This window comes from Saccostrea echinata, unplaced genomic scaffold (assembly GCF_033153115.1).
Source record: "Saccostrea echinata isolate AGI-Se365-2 ecotype Australia unplaced genomic scaffold, CSIRO_AGI_Sech_v1 ptg000054l, whole genome shotgun sequence".
Taxonomy (NCBI): Eukaryota; Metazoa; Mollusca; class Bivalvia; order Ostreida; family Ostreidae; genus Saccostrea; species Saccostrea echinata.
This window is the reverse complement of record NW_026889803.1, coordinates 65,693,955-65,700,147: the sequence shown is the minus strand read 5'-3', so window position 1 is coordinate 65,700,147 and position 6,193 is coordinate 65,693,955.

Genomic DNA, 6,193 nt, shown 5'->3' with positions numbered 1-6,193 from the left:
CACATTGTGCAATAAAATTCGAGATGCTGTGGGTATCATATTTTGCGGATGGATTATCAATTTTCCATTTTTTAATGTTGAACATTAAAGATGACTCACTATAAATACATGTACCATTATCTTTGGCTGATGTATGTTTTCCATGTGAATGATCAGGTAATTTAGACTGTGCTTTTTGTGTCGCCAGCAGAGCATTTAGGGGTCACTTGACCCGGCGTCTGTTCGTCCGTCCGTCCGTCTGTCACACCCTATATCTTGGGCATTGTAAGAGGCATGGATTTGATATTTTGCACACTTCGGTTTTTGTAAAATGCCTTGGTTACTGACCCCATGACCTTTGAGCTTGACCTTTGAACTACTTTTCAAAATCGTTCATTGTGCCAATACAAGGCATATAACTTTTTTGTTTTTTACATTTCAAAGGTTCTTTATTGGCATTTAGCATGATTTGTTGGACATTAAACATCATGAAAATTGCCAGAGTTACAGAGTTTGCTTTGACCTACTTTGCAAAAAACAACTGGTGTCTCTTTTGATGTTTTGAGGCAGGGTTTTTATGTTTGCATTCATGTCTCATGTTTATGAGCTCATGACACTGTATCGTAGACTGATGGTATCATGTTTTGAAATGAAAAATAATCATTTCTAATATTTAATTTCAGTTTTGTTTGCAAAAGCTTTGAAGGTTGTGGATTCATATTTCCTTTTTTTTTTTATGTCAGAATGCTTATATGATAAATGCTATTCTATCGGTCATTGTATTGACCATAGACTTTAAAATGTTAAAAAGTTGCTCAAGTTTGTTATTTGGTCTCCAAAGATATTGTCAATGAGGAACTTGAGCAATTTTTTTAACATCAAGTTAAGAGAACTATTGTGTAGATGAGAATGGTTCATTTGTAGATGACTAATCAAAATTGCAAGATATGAAAATTTCTGTTTTTTGGTTTTTGTTTGTTTGTTTGTTTGTTTTTTTTGAAGAATTCAACGGTGTTAAAAAAGTCTGGTCTTTACTTGTTGTTGGGAATGATTGTATAAAGTGACAACTACTAATAAAGTTTTGCTGCTATTGATTTTTGCAAAATTTCCTGATTTCAATTTTCTCTCAGTTTTAGTATATCCATATTTGATAAACACCACATCTCGAACATGATGTAGCAAAATACTGCTAAAGTTTCTCCTTTTTCTTTTTCACTGTTGCTTATATTTTTGTGAGGCTTGATATAAAAATTACTAGATCCCCCCCCCCCCGTATCTCTGTCAGGATTTTAATGAAGTTTTGGAATCAAGTAGAGGTAGGTAAATCTAAAGCAATCCGGTTGTTTTGGAGTATCAAAAAATATCTAAAATTAAGTTAACTGACATATGATTTTCCCTCCAAAAATATGATGATTTTAACCACAGAATAATAATCATAACGTGTTTGATGCAAGGCTGGTATAACTGTTAGTCTCGGATAGCTTTAATTTGCCCAAATTACAGTTTGAATGGTTGACCATCACTGTGTATCTTAAAAAAAAAAAACAAACAAACAAACAAAAAAAAACAAAAAAAACAAAAAAACAAAAACAAACAAACAAACAAAAAAAAAACAATGTATTAATTTTGTATCTCGATCGGCCGGTATATTTTATTCTGCCAATTTGATCATTTTAGAAGGAAAAATATTTTACACGTATCCTCACGTTACACGTATCCTAAAAAATATATGAACTTAAAAAAAAACACATGATGATAAAATATATGCCTGGATACTAATCATTTTTCATACTGAAAAATATTTATTGATAGATTTTAAATAGAACATGCATCATTGATGTTTTTATTCACATTTCCTTATAAAACATGTTTGAGGATTTGTTATTTTCCCTATATAATATGATAAACTATAATTTGGATTCGACAGGAATTTCGGCGCGTACGATTTCATTGACATGACACATGATATTTTAGTATTGTCCTGATGAATAGGGTTCTTGTGATATAGGAAAGGGAAATATTTCACAGATATTGTGTTTTGATTAAAAGTTTAATAAAAATTTTTATCAATTATGTGATATGTCACATGTATATGTTATCGAAACTGTTAAGATAAGTAGACTCAAATATTTCATTTCTTGACAAGAAAGTTTAAGGCCATTCCAAGTTTTTTCTCTGTTTAGCGTCCACCCATCTTTCAAAAACCTACCTACCTATTCGCAAAAAACACACAAGCCAAAAAATAAAACACAGACTTTACAGTAATAAAAATGACATCATTCAAAGTATTTGATTTCAGAAATCTATTTTTCTCATAGAAATATCTTCTGTTTGTTAAAATCAAGGTATTAAATGCTTAAAATATACATCATATGACATACTAGTGAGAAATATTTAAGGAACTTGACTTTCCAAAATTTTTACCAAAATAATCAATTTTAGAACTCCTGATTTTGTTTGTTTTTTCTGATATGGGGTGCCAAAATCCAAGGCACACGCGGACGCTAAACATAGAAAAACTTGGAATGGCCTAATGTAATACAAGATTTTCATACCTGCGAAGCTTCCTAAAGCCTGCCAAGCTGTGATCAGCCCGCCAGATCGTTTGCTTGACTTACACATTACTAGTATAATACTGTGATTCGTACGTATGACTCCTGTAAAATACGCCCATCTTCTTTAGAGAAGATTGAAAGGGTAGATACTCACTACTTTTTGAATTCAATGGCAAGTTTTGAGCATGCTCTGTTACTTAACTGTTGATTTTCAGAACCTGATGGATGGACAAGTCCTTTATGTTATTACCACACACACACACACACATCACACCGCACACACACAGATGTTTACCTAGCAGTGTAACATTCTCACATCTTAAACGATTATGTTATAGAATATTAATCATGTAGATGTAATTAGGAAAAAAATTAGAAAAGACTATTTTGGACGTTTGTAAATAACATTGAAAGGTTTAATGAGGAAACATAACTCTTGGAGATTTTTTTTCACAGAAACACCTATCATTTCTGTTTCCTGTATACATCTTAAGCGAATCATGTATTTGTTTCATAAGTGTAGATATCTGGACATGAGTGGAAATGAATACAAGAACTAACATAATTTATGATATAACTATGTTCTAACGCACACATAGTATGGAACGCCATAGCTGCCTGAAGGTCACTTTAATATTATATGAGGTGGTATAACCTTTATATGAAGTGGGGAAATCATTATATAAAGTGGTAAAATCATTATATTCAGTGATAACTTTATTATATGCAATGGTTTTATCATTATATGCAGTGGTTTTATCATTATATACTGTGGCAACGTCATTATATGTAGTGGTTAAACAATGTAATGAAGTGATAATATCGTTACATTATGCTGTAAAATCATTATATGCAGTGGTTATTCCATTATATACATTAATGAAATCTTTCTTTGATGTGATAAGTTCAATATATACATTTATAAACATAGTTTGTGTAAGAGGGCAATCATTACATTAAATAAAACACGCTGCATGTGCAGTGCAAAGTTCATTTCATTCAGTGCGACACCTTTACATGAAATGAAAAAATTATTAAGTGCAGTACTAACATCATTATATTATGTAGTAAAATTATTATATATATTTTAAAATCATGCTATGCAGTGGTAACATCTTTATATGAGGTGGTTAATAATATTATTATATTTCGTTGTTAATTCGTTATATGAAGTGGTCAATTCTTTATATGCTTTAGTCGTTTCATGTTATGCAGTGGTAACTTCTATATCATCATCATCTAAACTGGTCCTCTTAAACGATGAAAAACGCGCGGAGATCCAGTTTAAAGCGGGTGTTGCTAAAATCGGCAATATGATACATGTACCAGTTTAAATCCCTTGAAAATATATGAATTATACCAAAAACGATATACATTATATAGGTTGTTAATATTTAACGTTGATTATCAAGAACGAGTTGATTTATTCATGTTTATTCTCAAATGAAGATTCCTGTACAATAGCAAAGCATATGGAAGGGTACAGAAAACATAAAAATGTAATGCCGTACAAATTGTATATACATGTATATGAAACATTGTGGTAAAATATCATTGTGAGTGAAGTAACGTTATAAAAGACCACATGAATGGTCAGTATTCGATATTTATATGAGCGAACACAACATAATTTTCGATGCAAAGGCACCTATAAAGCGTGATTAACCATGATATTACACACCCACCCCATCCCCCGTATTGGCCTAATTGTAAAACTGAAAAAAAAACCACATAAACCGATTGCACAGAATAACATTAAGATTGCTGTGATGGAGAAATCACGCATTTTAAGGAAAATGCATGCACTCACGTAATATATATATTATTTGGTAGGGAGTGGGGATGATGCATAGATGTTCGTTGTCCACGCTTCAAGCATGTGTCAAGTGCCTGACGGTGGATAGCGCGGATCCAGGATATTTTGGGGGGAGGGGGGGGGTGTTACACCAAATAAAAAAAAAACATGTTTACTTTTCACATAAACTTTACAGGGGTCAGTTTTTTTGTTTGTTTTTTTTAGGGGGGGGGGGTACAAGGTCATTTTTTTTTTATTTACTTCACTATGTACACATACTTTGCTTACACATGTGAAGTATGAAAGCCCTAGCACCAATTGTTCAAAAGTTATGGCCAAAGTTAATGTTGGGTAAAATTTTGTAAAACTGGGTCAAATTACAAGGTCAAGGCCAAAAGGTCAAATATGATGGTTTTCAAAAAAATGGTCTTATCACAAGAAATACACATGTGAAATATGAAAGCCATGGTTTCAACAAATCAAAAGTTATGAGCAATGTTAAAGTTTTTGCGGACAAACAGACTGACAGACGGACGGACAGGGCAAAAACTATATACCCCGAATCTTCAATAAGGGGGCATAAAAAATAGTTAAGCTTTACCAATATATATTTAAGGACATATATTTTCGTGATATTATTCATTTGTGTTTTTAATGATGATGTATATTTTGCACATTTAATAACAATAGCTATCTCTTTTAAAAGTTTGAATTGAATAAAGATACATATATACTATTTTCCCATGAATAATCGAGTAACTATAGTTTGGATATTTTTTTTGTTTTGCTCACTTAGTGGGTCAAATAAAATGTTAAAATTATTCTAAATTCGCGATTTTTTTTTTTTTTTTTTTTTACCAGACTCGATTCATTTTCCTTTTACCAGTGTCGCCTGAGTGGTAAGAGCGTTCGCTCTAGAGTGTTAATTCTTACGTCGGGGTTCGAATCACACTGGGGGACATGGAGACCGGTCCTTCGGATGAGACTGTATAAACCGAGGTCCTGTGTCGCAGTAGGTGCTGGCACGAAAAATATCCATCACTGCTCAATGGCCCTTAGTGTCGAGTATAGGTATAAAATTGCAGCCCTCCACCGGCAAGTGGTGGCGTCTCCGTATGAGTGAAAAATTCTCGAGAGGGACGTTAAAAAACAAACAAACAAAAAAAACTATATGGGTGAATTAAAAAAAAAATGACCACCAAACTGAATTTTTTGGCAAAATTCAACTACTTGTAACATATTTTTCACTTATATCATCATATTGCAAATGCATTCTAGTTTAAAATCCTGAAGTGGCAATAGAATAGACAATTGGATTAAAAAGTTTCAGAATTTTTATTAGTAAAATTTCTTTTGAAAAAAGAAAATATCACTACACCTTAAAAGACTCTAAAATACAAAATCACAAGAAATTATAGTTTTTTATGCTTCAAAATGGTGAAAGGGGTATAAATGATTAAATCTAGACCTTGAATGAGTATCTTCTCTTGTACATGTGACAAAAAATTGGCTTTTTTATTGTTATTTTACATTATTTTTTTCAATTCTGGTTTGAAAAGTTTTAATATGAAAAAAATATGAAGCAATAAAATTCCCCAAAATTCACTTTTTTGTCCGTTCAAATCAATTCTTTAAATCTAAGCCAAAAAAGAATTGTTATATACAAGTTCTCTTACAAAAAATACTAGATTTTGAAGTGACCCTATGTTACATTATTGTGTTGCACTCCTGACATCTGATATGTATTTTATTTAACATTGTTTTAAAAATTATAACACACAATAACCCATGCTTACTTTGTAAATCAATTTGTCGTGTTGATATTTTTCATTGTTTACAGCAGGTTTTTCATATTTTGAAGACC